This window comes from Notamacropus eugenii, chromosome 1 (assembly GCF_028372415.1).
Source record: "Notamacropus eugenii isolate mMacEug1 chromosome 1, mMacEug1.pri_v2, whole genome shotgun sequence".
Lineage (NCBI taxonomy): Eukaryota > Metazoa > Chordata > Mammalia > Diprotodontia > Macropodidae > Notamacropus > Notamacropus eugenii.
Genome location: NC_092872.1, coordinates 167,707,365 through 167,729,485, shown reverse-complemented (window position 1 = coordinate 167,729,485; position 22,121 = coordinate 167,707,365). Strand labels below are relative to the sequence as shown.

At 40.7% G+C, this 22,121-nt stretch overlaps 1 protein-coding gene across 3 annotated transcripts in view; it reads left to right on the top strand.

Moving 5' to 3' along the window:
- Positions 1-22,121, top strand: part of NTRK3 (neurotrophic receptor tyrosine kinase 3) — a 469,793-nt gene that overhangs the window by 86,736 nt on the left and 360,936 nt on the right. The gene's annotated exons all lie outside the window — the stretch shown is intronic.

Genomic DNA, 22,121 nt, shown 5'->3' with positions numbered 1-22,121 from the left:
AATAAGGGATAGTTAGGGTACAGTCAGATTACAGTAGACCTTGACAGCCAAGCAGAGGAATTTGGATTTAGAATCATAGATATAAAGCAGGAAGAAATCTTTGGGATCATTTAGTCCATCTCTCTCAGAAAACCGAGGCCTTTGGTGACATATATTCCAAGGTCTGAGTCCAAGATCACACAGGTAGCAAGTAGTGTGAGGATCTGAATTGTCTTTTCACTCTAAATCCAGTGCCCTTTGCACTATACCATTCTGACTCTTGGTAGAGATCTATGGTTTCAATGGCATAGAGGATTCCTGGGTGAGGAAACTTTACCAATGCTGGCTGACACTTTTCTCTGCAATTTCTAGTCAGAGAAAGTTGATTAGAGAGAGCTCTGAAAGGATAGATAACCTATGAGGGTGGGATGGCAAGGTAGGCTTATTGTTTGTATGTATCAGATGTGAGACTTGGTTCCCTGGTTCCCATGTCAAATTTCTCTTCTGTATCCCATAGTGCCTTTTAATGTGATAGACAATAGGAACCTCTTCTTGGTTTCAAAAAGGGCATTTACATGATGGATAAAAGTTAAAAAAAATATGAAAGGGAGGAGAATGCTAGATAACTGAACCTTGTGTTCTGAGGAAAACATACTTAATCTCCTCATTAGCCTCCTTTACCTCCAGTGCAGGGAGGTTTTTTAGTGTGTCTTTGCACTCATTAGCCTTGTAATCTCCTGTGGAAACCCTGCTCCTTGCCCCTTCTCTATGGCTGGGCATTTAGCCTTTGCCTCTCTAGACCTCCTGAAAGTGGGTTCTTCTGAAGGTTCCTGTTTTAACTAGTCTCAGGCACAAGGTAGCCAGCTGGTCTGCCTAATTTCCAAGTAATTACTATGGAGAAAGGTGGGCCAGGGGCAGCTCACAGAAGACTGGGAAATATTGAACTGTGACCTTGGTCCCCATCCCTTGGGCTTGGCTAAATGGTAAAGAACTGAGGCCCTAGGACCTTGGTGCATAACATTAAATTGGATCCTGAAAGGGAGGAGGAAGTCCTTACATTCCCCTCTTATAAAGAGAAGAAAAGGCAGAAAGATGAGATTTTGGATTCTGGGACATACGCCTCTTTTGGGAACAGATCACAATAATCTCTAACAAAGTTTGCAAAGTTCTTTACACATATTATTTGCTTTGATTTCATCCTCAAAAACATTAAAAGGTAGGTACTATTATTATCATTTATCATTACCATTTTATAGATGAGGAAACTGAAAGTGAGAAAGGTTTATTGAATTGCCTATGGTTATATAGCCAGCAAGGATCTGAGGCAGAATTTGAATTCGGGTCTTCCTGATTCCAAACCAGATTCTCTATCCCCTGTGCCATCAGATGCCTTTAACTTCTTCCTGTGGCTCATCTCATTATTTTGTCACAAACTTGCTGGGAGCAGGAATCTCCCAATAACCTACAAGAGGATGAAAACCTCTTTAGTCTTCAGCAAGTAGTTGCTGAATATAATCTTGAGCTATGAAAGCAGAAATAGAGAGTTTACAGGGATCTGAATCATGAGAAAATCTACTGTGGTTAGTGATTTTGCCTGTTGATTTGTAACTACTGTCTTCCAGTTTTGTAGGTATGTGTGTTGTGTGCTAGATTCCTGCCCCTAAAAAGAGTCCTAGTCTACTCCCTGCTTTCCCCACCTGCCCACACGCACAGAGCCAGGTACTAGGTTTCTAGTCTAACCATTAGACTACGACCTCCTTGAGAGAAGGGACTGTTCTTGCCTTTCCTTGTTTCCCTCATGCTTTAGTACAATGTCTGGAACACAGTAAGCACATAATAAATTCTTGTTCATTGATTAATTGATATACAGATTCTAGATCTGGTGGAAATAAGTTGAGGAGGAAACAGAAGCATTTTTGAGGCGTACATGGGGAAATTTTGGGTTATATATTATCTATGTGTAAATTATACATTACATATTTTTATATATAAAATATATATGATACATATTATAGTTACATATAAGGTACATACTATATATATATTTACCATATATTTTTTACTAGAAGCTTCTTCTGACCTGTTCCCTACTCTTCTCTTGTATTTCCATGGCTGATTTGTGGAAAAGTCTTACCAACAGTTGGCAGTGCTTGGGCTCTGTGGGGCTGGTGAGCTCTTTGCCATTCTTTGAACCTGAGCCCAGACTTCTGCTAGCCAGAGAGGAAACTCAGTGGGAAGTATGACGTTTCCTGGAGGTGGAGGTTGGGGGAATGCAGGGAGGGCTGACTATGAGAGCCAGGGATCAGAGAATTAGTGACAATTCCACCTGGCCCCACCCTTCATTCCTATTGAGCTCAGGAGGAGGAGGAGGGGGAGGAAATTATTCTGTCCTACTTGCCATCTGGAGTACCCATTGGAAGGATTCCTGATAGGAAGAAGAGATTCTACCACAGGACAGGCAAAGCTCGTGAATCCAAGAGGTGAATAACTTTTTGGGGAGTCTGTGACCTCTGTTGAGATAGGATATGGTCTGGTTTTATAAGAAAGAGGGGGTAGATTCCTCACCTCAGAGACTGGGGATTAGGAAACTGGGAGCTTCTTTCCTATATGTGACTTCTAGACTGTTTCACTGGCCATAGAATTTTGAGTTTTACCCAGCCTTTTGGGTGAGATTGGAGGACACAGCATCCTGGGATGGGGGTTCTTGTGTAGTAGATAGAGATCCTTAGACTGACAGGAGAGGAAACAGTCTGTAGAAAAAAAGGGGATGCCCCTTGCTCTGAAGACTCCTCAGGCCCCTTGGACTAGGTCTAGTAGGTTACCTGCTCATTGTGCTCTTAGCTGTTTTTCCTCTCTTTGAAAAGCAAAATAACTCTTTCTATTGTTCTGGCTCTTTATTTGTTGGTGATTAGGAGTCCAAGACTTTCATTTTAGGTTTGTCTAATTTAGCCTGTCTTCCAAACCTTAGGCCAGTCATTTGCATAAAATCAGTTAGCAGAGTACTACTACTCCCTGATGCTCTTTGCATCCTGGTGGCTGGTTGGGGGATGAGGGTCAGGAAGAGGAAAGATTTGCTTGGACTGTGAGTCTCCCTTATTTTAGATGCCCCAATTGTTTTTATTTTCCTGATGGGTTGACTTTTCTCCTGTCACATCCTAACAGGGTCAGGAATTTGTAGAGGGATTTTTTCTCCTCTTATGCACATGCATGTGCTAGGAAAAGGAAGTTGCCCTTCAGAATGAAACATTCATGCCCTTAGAAGGCCCAGGGTGAAGTGTTCAATGCCTTTTGGGGTTGTTCCTTTCATTTCTGTAGCGATTCTGGGAGTTTAGAAAACTCCAGGAATCAGGTCACGTTCCTATGATCATGGGAATAGTGGTAGGGCTACTCATCAAGATGGGAAATAGGTGTACCTAAAGCTATTTCATGTGGAACTAGCTGTCAATTAGTGGGAGAGACATCAGGAAGAGAGGAATGTGAGGCTTCTCTTGAGGGATGATCCAGGTTGATGAATGGTAGAAGGATAGGTCGAGAATTCTATAGGAATTCCAAGGCTATGCTAGTAAGTTGTCTATGGCTAATTAGGGCTTGCTGCTGTTGATTCTAAAGTTGTAAGTTCAGTATTCATGCGGATCAATTAGTGCCTCTCTCTTCTATGGCCACAAGCTACAGGAGGGACTAAGCAAAAGTATGGAGAGATTGAACAGTTCATCTGAATCCAACATGTACTTGTTAAACACCTACTTCTCTGTTTACTAAATGCTGAGGATACAAATAGGGAAACAAAATAGTTTCTACTTTCAAGGAGCATCAATAAATCAGTAAGTACTTAACAATGTGCCAGGCATTGTGTTAAGTGCTGGGGTTATAAAGAAAGGCAAAAATAATCTGTGCCCTCAAGAATGTCACATCCTAATGAGGAAGACAACATGTAAATAAATAGGTACAAACAACATACATACAGAGTGAAGGGAAGGTCATCTTAGAGGGAAAGGCTTGAGGAAATGTTGGGGGAGGTGGAGAGTAGAATGATGGGAGGATGCTGTAGGATACAGGGAAAATTGAGAAGGGACGATGAACTAACCATTGGGTGGGAGGAGCGTGGATCAAGGAAGGATTCGTGGAGGAGGTGACATCTTAACTCAAACTTGAAGGTTGTCCATCTTTGATGGGTGGCAAGGACTCTCAAGCTAGGAGCTTGTGGGACTGTAGAAGGGTCTATGACTCTCTCTGTTGGCACAAAGTATTGAGCATGAGTCTTCCCAGCTCCATTATCTGTCTGTAGGGTGTGCACTGAATCACTTTGTGGAGGGTATCACAACTTTTGAAAGGTGAACCTCAGGAAGCGATCTTAATGTGAGTTATTGTGGGAAAAATGCAATTCCATTCCTATTACTAGAAAAAACAAAGAAACATAAAACAAATCTTAGTGTTACTAGACTACTGAAGTTAGGTTGTAGCATCATTTTTTTTTTATAAGGATGCCATGAGAGGGAGCATGGCTTAGTGGAAGCAGGGAGACATAGATCAAGTTGTACCTTTGACACATGCTAGCTGTGTGGAACATAGGCAAATAGCTTGACCTCTTGGTGCATCAGACATTTTTCTCTGATGCTGTGACCACCATGGTTCAGATCCTCCTCACCTTCCACCTATATTGTTGCTGGCTGATCTGGTTGATCTCCCATCTTTTCCCATTCCTCCCCATGCTTCACTCAGTTATCAAAGTGTGAAAGTCTAATCATGTCAGCCACCTATACAATAAATCCCAATGATTTCCTATTGCTTCTTGTATTAAATATAAAACCTGCTGACTGGCTCATAAAGTTCTTCATAATCTGGCTACTCCCTGCCTTTCCCATCTTCTTAGACCTCATTTCCCCCCACATACTCTACTATCAAGTGACGTCCACTGCCTTGGTATTACTTTCATAAGACATCTATCTGCTGGCTCTGCGCACTTTCATTGTGTCTCTCCCCCCTCCCCCCATGCCTGGAATTCTCTCCTTTCTCATCTTTCCTTTTGGCTTCCCTGGTTTCCTTCAAGTCTCAGTTAAAATCTCCCCTTCTGCCAGAAGCCGTTTCCAGTTCCCCTGTAATACTAATGCCTTCCTCCTGAGATTACCTCTGTTATCCTGTATCTATCTGATTTGTTCATGGTTGTTTATATGTTGACTCTGCCATCAGGTTGTAAGCTCCTTGAAGGCAAGGGCTATTTTTATCTTTCTCTGAAGCCTGAAAAAGACCTTAATTTAGAAAGGTCAAGGTCATCTACTGCATCCTCAAATATCCGACTTGTGTCTTGCTACTGGACTTTGATGACCCTGGAGGCTGACTAGTCTGCCTCACTTCAATCCAATTCACACTTGAGTCACTACATCACCCTCTTGATGTCATTGATCCTCTGAGAACGAAGGATGAATGACAAGAAGGCCTTTAGCACAGAGCCTGACATATAGTAGGTGCTCACCAAATACTTATCGACTTGACTTGACTAAGGCTGTGAGTTTGAAAAACGTTGTTGTCTCAAGAGATAACATACCTTTCCAACACAGGTAAAATAATAGAGCTAGATTTTAGTGGGTCACTGATAAAGCATACTGTAGTAGAAAGTAGTCATATTCCATCAGATTAATTTTTGGGAGTTCAGGAGTTTTAGATCTGTGATGAATTAGCATGATGACCTCAGGCAAGTTGGTCGGGAGGGTGGGGCCTTTGGCAGAGCTCTAAGGACTCAGGATGGGTAGAGGAGAGGGCAAGATGACAAGAAGTCCATGTATCTATAATCTTCCACTATGGTCTTTTTATTTATTAACTGACTTCAACTAAAAAAAAACCAACAACCAACCAAACCAGCAGAACAAAACATAATCTAAGCCTTGATAGAGTGGCTTTCCCGGTAGCTCCAAGACATTTTCTCCTGGCAATGAGACCAGGGCTCTGCTCTCACTCTCACAACATCTTCTATTTCTGTCCTCTAAATGCATTTACAAGTCTTCAGTCCCCAGCTGAGCAATCACAGGACGATCGCTTACTCCAACACTAATTGCCAGAGCCTTGGCTTTGCTTTTTTTTTTTTTTTTTACAGGGTAATGGCTTTGAGGCCTTTTTTTTCCTTCCCCTACACAGGATAAGAAATGTGGGGTGAAATCACTGATCAGTTTAGAAATGCTCAGTTGCTTAAAGTTTGTGATTGGCTCAAGACCTCTCCACTCTAAAACTGCCTGTTGCTTAAGTTTATATATGTTTGCCCATGACTCCACAATCAGTCCAGCTGTTTTTCAATCATGGTTGATTCTTTGTGACCCCATTTAGGATTTTCTTGATGAAGATACTGAAGTGGTTTGCCATTTCCTTCTTCAGCTCATTTTACAGTTGAGAAAACTGAGGCAAACATGGTGAAGTGCCTTGCCCAGGGTCACACAGCTAGTAAGTGTCTGAGGCCAGCTTTGAACTCGGAACGATGAGTCTTCCTGACTCCAGGCCTGGCGCTTTACCCACTGTGTCACCTAACTGCTCCTCTAGCGTCAGTGCATGAAGCTAAAGAAATAGCAAAGCAGGGTGGTTAACTTCAAAGATGTAAACAAAGGTGTTATTCCATCAGCTGTGACTGCTAAGGGTTACTCCCAAGAAACTGAAGGACTTAAGAGATCATCCCCTCCTTCATTTTATAGAAGAAAAAACTGAGGCCTAGTGAAGTGAAATGATTTGTCCAAGGTCACCAAACTAATTAATCATAGATCCAGAACTGAGAACTCAGATGTGTTGGCTTCCCTGTTCAGTGCTTTGTCCTGCCAGCCACTGCTTCTCTTCATTAGGGGGAAACTAGGTGGTACAGTACATAGAGTTCCAGGCTGGGAGTCAGGAAGATTCATCTTGCTGAGTTAAAATCTGGCCTCAGACACTAGCTGTGCGACCCTGAACAAGTCACTTCACTGTGTTTGCCTCAACTTACAGTTTCCTCAACTGTAAAATAAACTGGAGAAGAAAATGGAAAACCACTCCAGTATCTTTGCCAAGAAGACCTCAAATGGGGTCATGAAGAGTTGGACATGACTGAACACAACACAACTCTTCATGAGGGTTTCACTCTACTTTTGAGTGCCTCAGGCGTTCCATCTTCAAGAAGGGATATTAATATTTACCACTGAGGTGATGTCTCTCAGGTCTTAGGAAGTAAGACCACACAGAAAAGAGTCAAAAAGAGCTAAACTCTAGTAGGTCTCTTGGGTTCTCTTAAGGTCCTATGGCAAAAATTTACTAAATTGTTCTCTTTAAGGTCTTGTCCAAATGTATTTCTGAATTGAATAGAATGTTCTGCCATTTTCCTTGGAGTTGGTGCCATCTTTTGATGACTCTGTTAGGAAAGATTTCTGGATATTTACCTACCACCCCTGTAAATTTCCACAACTACTATTGTAAACAAAATCTTCCCCCCCAAAACTTTGTGTGATGGCTCAGTTGTTTCTGCATACAGAACATGAAATTTCAGTGTCAGTAAAGAATTCAGAAAGCCTCTTAGAGTTCATTGCAATAGGATTTGACCTGTATTCAATTTCCATGTGGCAATTCAAATAATTCATCTTTCTGTGATTCGTTCCATTCACCATATTTGTGTGTGTTTCTTCCAGTTCTCTATACCCATTTTTCTTTTAAAGCTTACATGGTTGGAGGTGTGAGGTCAGAAGTATTATAGTGGGAAAGATCACTGGACCTAAAGTCAGAAGATTTGGCCTTTAGTCCCAGCTCTGCCATTCAGTAGCAAGTCAAGTTGCTGCCTTGAACTTTAATTTCTTCATCTGTAAAATGGGTTTACATACAATTTATTTCAAACAATTGTGAGGTTCAAGTGAAATAATATCTGCCAAGTACTTTATAGAAGTGCATAGAGGTAGAAATTTTTATGAGGCTAAAATTCTACTCTGATGCCTCAACATGATAAGGAGATAACTATAAGTTCTTGAAGTTTGTGCCAAGGTCTGTTAGATTCTACCAAGCTGGAAGGGATTAGAGTATGGACTTGGTAATGGAGAGTGTATGTCATCTTAGTTTCAGCCTAAGTGTGGAAAGGTTCATCACCTGGTTTGCTTCATGGTGCTGGCCACAGCAACTCATGACCATATACATGGAAGCTGCCACTTTCATCAGTACAGTGAATACTCTTCTCCAAAAACTCATGGATCTTGGAAATGTCATGATGATGAATGACTCACAGGTTCAGGTCTCTTCCTTGACCTTGACTGTGCTAATTATTTTGACTGTGCTAACCATCCTAAACTTTAAAGGATTCCCCACCACAAAGCCCAAAAGTGGTGAATTGTCACTGTCTCACCAGGATGCTGGCTTCCTACCACAGCTGACATTTACAGAAAATGAACTAGGTCAATATCATGATCATATTTATTTTTACAAACTAAAAGTAAATAAATGATTTCTTTTTTAAAAGTTTGCCAGGACAGAAATGTGGAGGATGTAGGCGTAGAATAGATATGATTTGGTTGTGCCCCTCCACTTTATGCCTTTTCCTCTGAACCCCACCCAGATGTCTCTCTAGGACTTAAAGTAATCAAGGGGCCAACACCCACATAGCCCTCTCATTTTCGTCTTCTCTTCCTTCCAAACATATGCCCTTCATCTCCCCAGGCATTCCGGAGATCCAAGCATCCAATATAAATAGTGCTAAACTATTTCTCACTTTCTTCTTATTCCTTTTAAGTCATAGAATTATAGAATTTTAGAGGTTCCTTTGAACTTAAGGTGCTCCATACAGAAAACAGAATTTTTACATTTGTTCCAGATCTTGATCACTAGTCTCTCTCATTTTACAGAGCAAGAAACTGAGTCCCAGAGAGACAGAGTAACATAAACACAGTCGTTTAGGGGAAGAACTGGATCTTCAAATGCTGAGTCCAGGGCATTACCCTGAATGCATTCTCCCTGGAGTCTCACTGAAACTGTTCCTCATAGTTAATGGGATACATTCTTTGGAGGGATGGAGTTGGAAGAAGGAAGAGTGCTGGCAGGAATGTAGAGGGAAAAGAAAGACATTAATTCTTGTTTTAAAAGATGGGGGATGGGTTAGATTTTATTTACTGAGCCCTGAGAAACATAAATACACTGTAAAATGCATCAACAGTATAAGCAAAGTGCAAATATAAATAGTCTCGTGTTCTACAATTAGACAACGTGGAGTAAAAGCAGCATGCTGATGTTAGCCTGGTCCCTGAAGCCTTTCCTTATGACTCTGAGAGCCCTGAGAACCTTCTGAGCCTGGTATCTGCCTCAGTCACTCTGTGCTCTATAACTTTCCCACATATCTGGCCATTAGTCCTTAGGTGAAGCTTGGTATACATCTTTGTAAATGAGCTCGGCAATTAGGACTGAGATCGTACCTGAGTCCTCAAGGCACTATGTGGGTCAGTATTCACTCAAAACTATTTTTCATAAGTCCTCACCAATATGGAGTTTTCTGATTTTGAACTGTCAATCATAGGACATGTTTGTTGTTATTGTCATACGGCTGTGGCTGACTCTACGTGATCCCATGGACAAAGGTCCATGAGGGGTTTTCTTGGCAAAGATACTGGAGTGATTTGTCATTTCCTTCTTCAGTGTGTCCCCATTTTACAGATGGGGAACTGAGATAAATTGGGGTTAAGTGACTTGTCCAGGGTCACACAGCTAGTAAGTGTCTGAGGCTGGATTTGAACTCAGATCTTCCTGACTCCAGGTGCAGTGCTCTGCACCACCTAACTACCCCTGAGAATGTTATTTTAAGGCATAAGATAGTGTTTTTAACCAAGGTTTTCCTGAGTCCAAGTTTAGCACTGTCCACTACATGCTTCTTTTAAATGAAATGTACATAGTCAACGAACCAGGATTGTCTTGCTAATTTTTTGGTCATCTCAAGGTGGGAGGGAGATAGAGGAATCCATCCAAATCACCTCATACAGTGTGTCGTTTTTTTTTTTTTTTCCTGAGCTTGGAGCCTTTGGTCTTTTAAGAAATTTCAGAGCTAGGTCTTATCTCCACTACTTTGTGGTCTGGCAATCCCTAAGAGTTTCTGGCCTCTTTCTTGCATTTTAGATGGCTCTGTACCACATTTTTAAAGGTTTTCCTATCATCTCGAATCTTTAGTTTGTTCAAAACTCAGTTTACAGTTCAGTAAATACTTTGGACCCTTGCCTCATGCAATACCCTGGGTTGTATAAATCCTGTCCTTGCTGATTTTAAGATGTGTTCATACTTTCCAAACATTCTCTGCCTTGATTTTTGTCAATAGCATTTTTTTCTTCACAAAGGCTCCATTACTTCCCATTTGTGCACATTTTTTTCTCCATTTTTCTTGTTAAAGACAGATTTAGAAAATGAGTTCAGTCTTTCAGCTATTTTAAAGTCATCATTAATTTTGGTCCCTCTACATTTTGTAGCAGGCTTGTGGTCTCTAGCCAGTCTCTCATTTTCTCCTTGATGCTGTTTCCAAAGTCCTTTTGGTTGATGTTTTAACTCTTTGTGTGTACTTGCCTTTCTTTCTTTTCTCAGGTTGTCTTTGCCTTCTCTCATGCAGTCTTCTTGTGTCTTAGAGAGGTCAGTTGTTTATTATGATTCTTCACATTTTGGACTCTATTAGATACTTCTAGAGGGTTTTCTAAACATATGTATTGAATCTGAGATGCCTTGTCACAAAGAATAGTCCTATTGTGAGCTCTAAGTCTTGACTCTTCTCTAAAGCCTTGAAGTTGCCATGGGCTAGGCTGGGGGAAACATGAGGAAAACCTAGTTTTGATCTGATTGGGGGACCCCTAATTAAGAGAGCTGCTTCTGTGCCCCTCAGAGGTTTTGAAGCTTTCTGGAAGGATGCTGGTGGTCTGGACTGAACTAGAACCCCTTGAGGTTCCTAGACTCCAAGAGGAAGGGATGAGGAGGGAGAACTGGAACTGAGGTCTTCTTGGAGAGAGCCTTAAGAACTAATCTAATGGTAGCCATCTCTAAGGCAAGGGTGGGAGGGTGGCGGGGGGGAGGTTGGAGAGGGGGGAGGGAAGAAAAAAGAGAAAAAAGAAATTTACGTCAAAATTTTATTATAAATTTAAAAGGAATAGCATGTTGTACATAATAGATTTACAGTTTTATGTTCAATCATCTTTTTAAAAAAATTATACTATATTTAGGACAAACTGAGATAGGGGAAACAACATATAGTCTGGTTCAGCTAACGTATAGAATGCGTGAAGTTGAGCAGAATGTGATTAGCTTGGAGATAGATTGTGGAGGGTCTTGAATGGCAGATTAGCTAGTTTATATGTTATTCATGAGGCCACGGGGACCCAATGAAGGGAATGAGGGAGTGATAAGGCCATGCCTGTGCATTAAGGAAGTTGACTTTGGAAGTGGCATAAAGGATAGAATTGAGAGGAGTGAGGCCAGAGACAGGGAAATTGTTTAGGAAGTTATCATATGAGTCTACATGAGATGCAATTGAGAGCTCAAACCACTGGAGTGTTAGTGTTGAGCCTGGCAGAAAGAAGACATTATGGAGATAGAATTAGTAGAATTTGACAACTGATTGAATATAGGATATAAGATGTAGTAAAGGTATATAAAAATATAAGATATAGATTGGTTATAAGACATAGTAAAAAATACTTGAAGCCTAGAGATGTAGATTTGGTCATTTCTTTTTTCATATGGGCGATAACTGAAGCCTTTGAAGATTATAAAGAGAAGAGAAAATGGAAAGAGAACAGTACTGATGGATGGACATTTATAATTAGAAAAAAAGAGGGAAACAAGAAGAGTCAGGAATGAACAGGGTCTCAGAAAGCACAAAAAGAAAGGGGTCAAGGAAACAGTCATGAAGGGGGTGGTGTTTGAATTGGACCTTGAACAACGAATGCATCAAATTTCTCCAAGCAGAGATGGCAGGAAGTAACCTTTTCTTGCCCCTCAAGTCATACCATGAAAGCAACTTCCTGCTTTGCCTTTGCACAGAGCAAGCCTTAATCTCAATCGTCTCCACATTTTTCTCCCTTTCCCTCATGCATGCTGTAGATGTGTTCCCATGGGCCTGGGGCTTTAAGGATGGACTTTTGCTTAGGGACTATGTATCAAGATCATTCAAAATTAATAAGCACCTATTTTTTAAAAAAAAAAGTCGACTAGATGGTAGAATGTTGAAAGCTAAGGCATTTGCACAAACTACACAGAAAAGGCTCCAAGAATCCTAGGTCTAGAGCTAGAAAGGACTGAAGATGCTGTCTTGTCCAACTCTCTCATTTTACAGATCGGGAAACTGATGCCAGCAAGGTTAAGTGACTTGCCTATTGTCACACAGATAGTACCAAAGACATCAGGTCCTCTGACTAGAGCTCCAGCTTATTTCTGTGGTACCACCCTGATTTGCAATATTAAAATGGCTTTCCTAACTGGACTAAGAAGGGACTGTGTATCACTACTCCCATTCTAGAGATGGAGAAAATGGGAGCATAGTTTGGGAAAACTGTTTGTAAGGTTTAGAATCTGTGGACTCTCTGTTTTTGACCCTCGCTTTAGTCCTCTGAATCCCATTGCTTGCCCAGTCAGGCATCCTTTCTTTTCTCAGACAGCTGTTTTTCTCTCGTTCTGGTCTTCTGTGGAAAGGAGTTTACATCTGCAATTCTTTAATTTGGTGGAGTTTCTTAGCAAACTTTGGCCTTTTCTACACCCACAAATCTGAATTTTCTTCCCAGGAAAATCTGCTTCCTGTTTTCAGCATTCTTGGCCTTCAAGTTGTTGGATAGATATGGGGACCTTTGCCAAGTCTAGCTCAAAGGCAAAATTGGAAAGGAAGCTGAGTTTATCTTTGGTACTTCACAGTGCCTGATTCAGGTGCCCCATCACCCTTGCTCTGCTAGCCCTGGCCTGGCACCCTTGTGCTGTTTCCTGTGTCTGATATGTTGCTAGCTATACTCCTATTAAAATTTAGCTGTGTAGTAGAGTAGACCTCAAACTCCTCCTTGAAATAAAGATCAATTAAAAAATATACCAATATTCTTCTTGCGATGGTCTATGGCTGTGAGTCTTGGAATATCACAGTCTTTAAAGAATTTAAGTTTGAGGTCACTTAGAGGGCAATACAATAGAGAAGAACATGGTGGGCATGAGTAGACTGCAAGACATGAAGTGTGCAACAGAAGCAACATCTGGGATACCTTTAGAGAGAGTGCAGAATCGTCATCTTAGGATCGTAGAAGGAAGTGAGAGGAAAGGAAATGCAGGCATTGTATTGCAGACAGTCTTTTTTAAAGGAGTTTGACTGAGAAAGAGAGGAAAGATTAACTATGACCGTTATCTGGTGTGGTAGGATATAAGGAGGTTTTTTTTTTAAGGCTAGAGGAGAGCTATGAATGTATGGAACTATCAGGGAAGTAATCATATGAGAGAAACTGAAAATTAGAGAGATGGATAATATTGGGGGCAGTCTGCTGGAGAAGATGGAAAGAGATGGGACCAAGGTATGTGTAGAAGAGTTGGCCTTGGTGAGAAGGGTTAGTTCTTCATCAGAGAATGAAGTAAAGGAGCAAAAGTGAGGGATGATGTGAAGGGGCTGTGAGATGAGGAGAAAAGAGGAAGAAGAAGTTCATAGTAAAATTCCTCAGTGTTTTTTCAGTTAAGTGTGAGGAAAGGTGAGATGTTGGTGGGAGGATGTGATGAGGGGGGCTTGAAGAGAGAAGAGAAGGTTTGAACAGCTGTTGGGAAAGGAAATCAATTAAGGAGGAGTAAAAGGATTGCCTTGCTACAATGAGGACCCAGTTGTGATTAGGTAACAAATTCATAGTGGACCCACTTGGCTTGATTGGGTTCCTTGGCTTCATTCAGCTGTACACGAGCAGGGGTGCTAGATACAGATGGTGGGAAAACCTAGGGTTGAGTCTTAGTAAGATATGAGCAGTGATTGTACAAAAGAACAAAGGATTCTAGAGTATATGATAGTTTAGAGTTGAACTCCTTAGCAAAGGAATTGAGATTTGGAAGGGAGGAGAATATAGCTCCAGCACGGGAGACAGGGAGAAGAGACAATGAAAGGAATAAGCATTTATGGAGCACCTACTATGTGCCAGACACTGTAGGAATGTACAAAAGGCTGGAGGTACTGGAGATCTCAGTGAAAATATAGAACAGATGTAGGAGGAGCCAAACACAGGGAAAGATTGAATTATAAGAAATTATGATCAAGTAAAGGAGTTTCATAATTTTGTTTTTAATAAAGGAAGTAGAACCCTTGTGAATGATGCAACATAATGGGTATGATTATTCTTATGTGTAGTTAAAGTAGAATGGAGAAGTTGGTCATTAGAGTTGAATAAATTGAGCAACTGGGAGGTGAGAGTATTTAAAGGAACATCACTCTATATGTTCAAGATCCCCCAAAAAGACAAGAGTTAGGATAGAGGAGACTGTCATAGGTTTGAGATCAGATTATTTTGTTAAAATATGCATATTTGTTACAAAGTTTTGTTTTCTTTTATTGTTTTCTTTTAAATTAAAGGTAGAGTGGGAGGGAGAAAAATATAGTCACTAATTGAACAATAAAAGAAAATGGAAAAAAGAAAAATATGGATAGAGTGAATGTCAGAGGAGGAGAGATTGCTGAGTGATGGTAGCAGTGTGGGGAGCAAGGAGTATTCTAACACCCTCTCAGAAGTCAAATGAGTGTGGTCTGAGGGAAAGAACAATCAATACTGAATAGGATGGCCATGGATACAATGTCATCCTGGCCAAACAAGCCATTGTGAGAAACAGCAATAGAAGGGACAAGAGAGGAAGAGGTCTAAAATGGAGGGAACATTATCTCATTTTATCCTCAGAGCATCCTGATGAGATTGGTGCTACTATCACCCCCCCATTTTCCAAAGGAGGAAAGTGAAGCAGACAGAGGTTAAGTGACTTGTCTGTGGTTATACAACTAATAAGTGTAGGAAGCAGAATTGAAATTCAGCTCTTCCTGACTTCTACTCTAATATTCGGTCCGCTACGCTACCTGGCTGTGGTTATTACTGTTAGTGTTTGAGCTGAACCTTGAAGGATGAGTGTGTCAAGTTTCTTCAAGTAAAGAAGGCAGGGGGCAACTTTTTGTTGTCCCTGACATTATGTCATGAAAGTAACTGACTGCTTTGCACAGGGCACCCTTACGCTCTCTTGACCCTTCTCTCCCCTTTTCCTCATGCTTGCAATAGGTGGGTTCCTAGACCTTTCCATGGACCTGGGGCTTCAAGTACAGACTTGAACTTGGAATATGTTCCAGGGTCAGTCAATCAATCATCAAGCACTTATTAGAAACTTCTTTGCCATGGAGCTACTCCTGCTTTTGTTCTGTGTATCCTTGAAGCATATCATTTCTTAGCAAGGATGCTTTGACTAGTCTAGAATGAACCCTAGGTCTGGTAGTGCCCAGGCAGGCACAAGTAGCTTCAATTAACTTAAGATCTGCCTTCCTAGCAGTATGAGACCTAGTAGCAAACCCTGGAAGTCACTAGCTTAGTTTCATCAATAGCCAGCCATTTGACCTTGAAGGAGTCACAAATCTCTGTCTCTTTTCCCTCTTTGGTCATAGAGGGATAATAATATCACCCTGTGGAACTCACAGTGTTGTGTTGAGCCTTGACTAAAATATTGTACAGGAAAGCATTTTGAAAATATAAAAGGCTCCACAAAGGCAAGTCTTTAGTATATTATCATAGAGCAATTCTGGGATGATTTTTTTCAGGGGTTTGAAAATTCTGATTGTCATACCTTCTCAGCATCTCTCTGTGCTCTTCGGACTCAATGGGTGACAGTGTGCAGCTGAATCTTGCTTGAACTATTGATTCTCTGGGCAAATCATTTTATTTTTCTATATTTTAGTTACTTTCTCCAAGAATTTATTGTTTGGTCACTTCAGTGGAAACCAACTCTTTATGCCCCCCATTTGGTGTTTTCTTGGCAAAGATACTGGAATGGTTTGCCATTTCCTTCTCCAGCTGATTTTACAGATGAGGAAACTGAAGGTTAAATGACTTGCCCAGGGTCATACTGTTCTTGTGTCTGAGATCAGATTTGAACTCAGGATTTCCTCACTCCAGGTCTGGTTCTCTATCCACAGCACCACCATTCTCCATGAATATGTAATGATTGTGTTTAGTTGTCAGTCATGAGGAATAGATACTTCATAAAACTCCATGCTTATTTAAATGTTTCCATCCTTATTATCTCAGGAAAGATTGTTCCAGAGAATATAAGCACCTTGAGGGCAGGGACTAGTTCATTTTTGTGTTTGTGTCTCCAGTTTAGCACAATGCCTGTTACATTGTAGGTGTTGAATAAATGCTTGCTGAATGATTGTACATATTGTATTATAGGATAGATAGCATTTGATGTCAGCTGTAGAATCACAGAATGTCAGAGTTGGAATGCTTCTTGGGGACCATAGGATTATAGACTGAGAGCTGGAAGGGGCCTTAAAGGTCTAACCTTTACGTCTAACCCTTTTCACAGATGGGGAAACTAAGGCCCAGACAAGTTAAATCACTTGTCCAAGGTCACATAAATAAAAAGGGGCAGGTGATTTAGCCTAACACTTCATTTTACAGATGAGGAAACTGAGCCTGAGCTAGGAAAGCGACTCACGTCCATTAGTGGTTAATCCAGGACTACAGTCTTGGTGTCCTGCCTTCTGGTCTAGCATACATCATCACACTGGTCCTGAACAGTGTAGAAATCTTATCCTTTATTCTTGTCTTCCTACGAGTTTAGCTGATGCATGTTTGATGCTTTCTGGGGTTGTTTTGCTTGGTTTGTGACTTGCCTCACCATCCTTCCCTGTGACTTCCAGTTAGCATAGGCAAGGTGGCAGACCTTGGTTCCACATTCTCTCTCTTGTCTCGTGGGCAGCTTGTGTTATGTGATACCGAGGCAGAAAAGCCCTGAGGAGCCATAGGAGGTCAGGTGGTACAATCTCTATTTAGCAGGAGCCAGAGTTGAAAAGAAACCTCTCTAAAGGAGCCTCACTTATCAAGGGCAGGGGGTTACAGAAGACTATTTCTCCTTGTTCTCTGTGTCAAGAGCTTTGCAAGAGAGCTAGTAAGTGTCTGAGCTCTCCTCTCCCAGCCATCTCATAGCCCCTTGCTATGAAGCCCACTTATTTTGACTCTCAAAATCTGCAGAGAGAGTAAGGACAGGAATAATTTACATGTTATAGGATCTCAGAATAATGAACAAAAGGTATAGAGAAGGCAAGAACTTTTGAGATCAGCAAGTCCACGTCCTACATTTTACAGATGAGGAAACTGAGGTACAAAGATTCCAATTAACTTGCCCAAGGTCATATGGCTAGTAAGTGACAGAATCTCAATTTGAAGTCAGATCTTATGGGTTTTCTCAGGGAGTAAGACTGAAAAAGCTAAGTGACTATTAATGATCACAGTAGCTCATTTCTCCAGTATTTTATAGTTTACAGATGACTTTCAGATCAACTATCTCATTTTACCCTCAGAATAATCAGGTGACGGAGCTAAAGGGAGTTGTGTCATCTTCATTTTACAAATAAGGTAAGAGGCTCAGAGAGGGGAAAGAATTGCCTTTAAATGGCAATGCTGATACGTAAACCCAAAGGTTCTGATTCCAGATTCAGTACTCTTTGTACTGTGTTGCATTGTACCATAGAATGAGTCCTTGGAAGGGACCTTAGGGATGACTTTCTTGCTTTTCAAAGAAGGAAACTGAGGCCCAGAGAGGTCAAGTAAATTTATATTCCCTAAACATGGTACAAGGTCTTTTGTACCATTTTTTAGGTTATACATGTGTAGTTATGCCAAACATTTCCATAATAGTCATGTTGTAAAAGAAAACAGACAAAAAGCACCCAGGAAAGATAGAGAAATTAAAAAAAAAGTATGCTTCAATCTGCATTCAGACACCATCCATTCTTTGTCCGGGGATGGATAGCACTTTTTATCATATCTTTTGTGCCATTAAGCTTCACTCCCTAATCTTTTCCCAGGCATACTTAACATCTTTTACTGTAGATGGGGACACCTCACCTAACATTCACCCAAACATTATTTCATTAAGGAATAAAACAACACCATAGTTTCTTTCATTGTAGATGCCTTTCCTCCCACTCACATCTAAAAATCCCTAGATTAGCTTCCAGTTCATGTCTCTTCATTTTTTCCCTTCTGAAAACTCAAGAGATGGACAGCACTCATGGACTTCTCAGTGTTGGAATGGATATTCCCATGTCAGCTGCCAATCTCTAGCAAGGAAGGATGTGCCTACTACCAAGAAAGCTTATGCTTGTAAAAAAAAAATACACAACTGTGAGCTTCTTAGTTATTGAGCAGCTAAGAAAACAAATTAAACCTTAGTAATTATATAGTCAGGCATGATTTTAAATAAAGCTTAAGTAGTCAGAGTTCTATTTAGAATATTAATAATTTCATTTCCCAGGTCCATTCCATGGCAGCTTTCTCTCTTATCTTTTTTCTTTCCCTCTTTCCCTTCCCCTTGTCTCTCTTATTTTCTGTCTCCCCACCCACTTCTCATCCCCATCCCCTTATCTTGCTTCTAATTTGTGTGTTCTAAATTAACTGGTGGGCCAACCAAAGCTCTCTCTGTTCCTGAGCTGGTTCTTGTCAGCCTTTGGTGGGTGACAGTTTTTTGTGAGCAAGTGAAGACTTCTCTGAACAAGATACCCACAAACCAGTGAGCCAGTATATGGCAACACCCATGCTGGGCTTAGCAGTTATTATAAAAGACCTTTATTAAATGCCTGAGTGAGCCCGGGGCTCTGCTCAGGACTTTTTCTGTCTGGATATGGGCTAGGTTCCTAATGACTATATGGAGAAAATCAATCCCTCCACTCTGGACTCCTGGTTACGTCATTTATTTCTGTTTTGTTGTTGCTGAGTGATGCAGGTCATGAAAAGACAGAATCATCCCAGGACAGGCTGTTCTGAGCATCACAGCGGATTGTCTTCTAAGGGAAATCACATTTGATGTCCTGTTGGGTTCAGAGCAGTCCTGTAAACTTCCTGTGAAAAGCTTTTGGCTCCTGTCCCTTTGTCTCCTTCTAATTTGAGAAAGGATAGCTCTGTCTAGGATTAAATGAGATAATATTTATTAAGCAGTTAGCACAATTTGGGGGACCAATTAGGTACTTAAAATGCCTATTTCCTCCCTTCCTCCCTTTCCCCTCCATTTGTCCCTCCCTCCCTCCTTTCTTCCTTCCCTCCTTGCTTCCTTCTTTCCTTCCCTCCTTCCCTCCTTCCCTCCTTCCTTCCTTCCCTCCTTCCTTCCTTCCCTCCTTCCTTCCTTCCCTCCTTCCTTCCCTCCTTCCTTCCTTCCCTCCTTCCTTCCTTCTTTCCTTCCCTCCTTCCTTCCTTCTTTCCTTCCCTCCTTCCTTCCTTCCTTCCTTCCTTCCTTCCTTCCTTCCTTCCTTCCTTCCTTCCTTCCTTCCTTCCTTCCTTCCTTCCTTCCTTCCTCCCTCCCTCCCTCCCTCCCTTCCTTCCTTCCTTCCTTCCTTCCTTCCTTCCTTCCTTCCTTCCTTCCTTCCTTCCTTCCTTCCCTCCCTCTCTTTCTAAGGCAAAATGAAATAGAGAATCCTAAGCCTTGATATAAATTCAATATTATGTTGGTCCAGTCACTGTTTCTGTCTATGCTGCAAATTCCTTCTTGATAAAATGGAGGAAATAACAAAAACTGACCATGTACAGTTCTTGGAATGCTTAACTTTTGTGTTATTGGAATGTGGTCTGAAGATGCTGAAAAAAATGATTGTTGTTACTGCTTTGATATCATCATGCACAGACAAGAAGCAGGAGCAAATCCTTTCTCCGTGACCAGCATGGGGAATGTAGAACTAGAAAAGCAGCACAACAGAGCTGGAAGAGCATTGGACACGTCTGTGACCTTGGGCAAGTCAGTTGACTTCTCTGGGACTGATTTCCTTAATTGTAAAAAAGAAGAGGATCAGACCAGTTAATCCCTTTCATCTTTCAGATTCCATATTCTAAGATATAATCTCTGTCATGAAGAAGTTTTAAATTTAGGTAGGTGTGTGTGCGTGTGCGCGCGCATGTGTTTGTGTAGAGGGGGTAGGTAGGAATGGGAGGAAGATACACATAGACGTACTTACATAACACAATGAGAGGAAAATAGAACGTGTGAGGCAATATGTAATTAGAAACTAAATTGTGTGATAACAGTACAATTCCTATGGTGCTACAGGAATTCAGATAACAGAAATATTCTTGTGGACTAGCTAGAGGAAAGTCTTTTTGAAGAATGTGTCTTACACTTTTCCTTGAAGTAAGCTTAGGACTTAATTAGTCTAGAGAAAAAGCGGGTAGTGCTTCACAGCAGATTGCAACTGTATAATGACTGTCATGATTGGCCACTGTGATGCAGTGATATAGTGAGGAAGGTCCAGAGAGACTGGCCTAAGTGTAGGATTCCTTCATCCTAAAACATTATTAATCATCTAACATGATAATAGTTGATTTCCATATTGAGCTTTAAAGTTTGTAAAGCCATTTACACACATTACTTCATTTGAGCCTCACAATAATTTTGTAAAGCAGGTACTGTAGGTATTATTCTCTCCATTTTGCAGAAGAGGAAACTGAAATTTAGGGAATGGAAGCAACTTTCTCATTTTTGAATTGCTGGTGAGTGTCAGAGGTCAGATTTAAGCCCAGGTCTTTCTGTTTTCCGGTACGGTGCTCTGTCATGTTACATCTCCATGTTGGAGACAAATGGAAAATACATTTGGATAGATGAGTTGGGTTTATTTGATGGAGGGTTTTGAATGCCAGGTTTGATATGATAGCCAATATAAGCAGAGGAATGATGGATCTGGCAATTATTTGTAAGATATATGAGAGATGGAACATCTAGTTATTATTAATACTTAGGCTTATACTTAAAATAACATTCCATGATAATTCTTTAGTATCATTGCATAATTTGATCCTAACTCATTACAATAGCACAGGCCCCATTTGTCAAGTATATTATAATTATTGTTGGGACAGAAATTCTCTAGTTATTTGAATGTATATGGGCATATTTCCCTTTATTTTGAGACCCTGTTATATGCCTAGTAATACTATCAATAACATTATTATGCTCCTTTTAAATTTCATTATGGGGATTGGGACAAATTAGGAGGCAGGGAGACTAGGTAGAAGTATATTTTTCTGTTCTCATGAATTGAGGAGGGACTGTACTGGAATGTGGCAGTTGGGGAAAAAAGAAGATTGTACTGGATAGACATTATTGAGGAAAAATTAATAGAATTTATATATTATTTATTATAGAGGGCAGTGAAGGAATAGGGCAACTCCAACATTTTAAGTATACAAGACTTAGATCGTGGTGATGACACTGACAAAAATGAGGAAACTAAGAATGCTTTGGAATTCATTTTTAGCAGTGGAGAGTGTTATGGCCTCTCTGCCATATGCCTCATATACCTCTGCCATACAAAGGACTAAGGATCATCCTCTGTGTCATTGGGGCTGGGGAGGGAGAGGAGTTAGATTATGAGTTATTGGTAAGAAATGAAACAGTGATGGAAAACAGAGACAGGAGAAGCTCAAATATATACAAAACAGGAACCAGGTTTAAATAGGATGAGACATTAAGAAAAAAATCACAAACCAAACCAAATCAAACCACATAGACCAGGCAATAGAAGAAGCAGGAAAGAAAACCAGGAGGCAGAAGACAAGAGACTTCTCTAAGATTCCTGTGGTCCCCTCTAGGCCAATATTCTGTTCTTCCATGACAAGTCACTTCAGGTTTCCTATTGTTCAGTTTTCTCATCTGTAGAATGGTGACAACTGGTGCCATGTCTCACTTGTTGTGGAGTAGAAGATCCAATGAATGTAATGGATATTTTAACAATGAGGAGCTAAATGTGAACTGTTGTACTTTTATTAATCTTATGGATGATGACTGGCAGCTAGGTAATAGAATAGATTGAGCACTATACTTGAATTCAAGAAGACCTCAATTCAAATCCTACCTTAGACTCTTTACTAGCTGTGTGATCCTACTCAAGTTACTTAACCCCTGTCAGTTTCCTCAACTATGAAATGAAGATAATAATAGAACCTATCTCACAG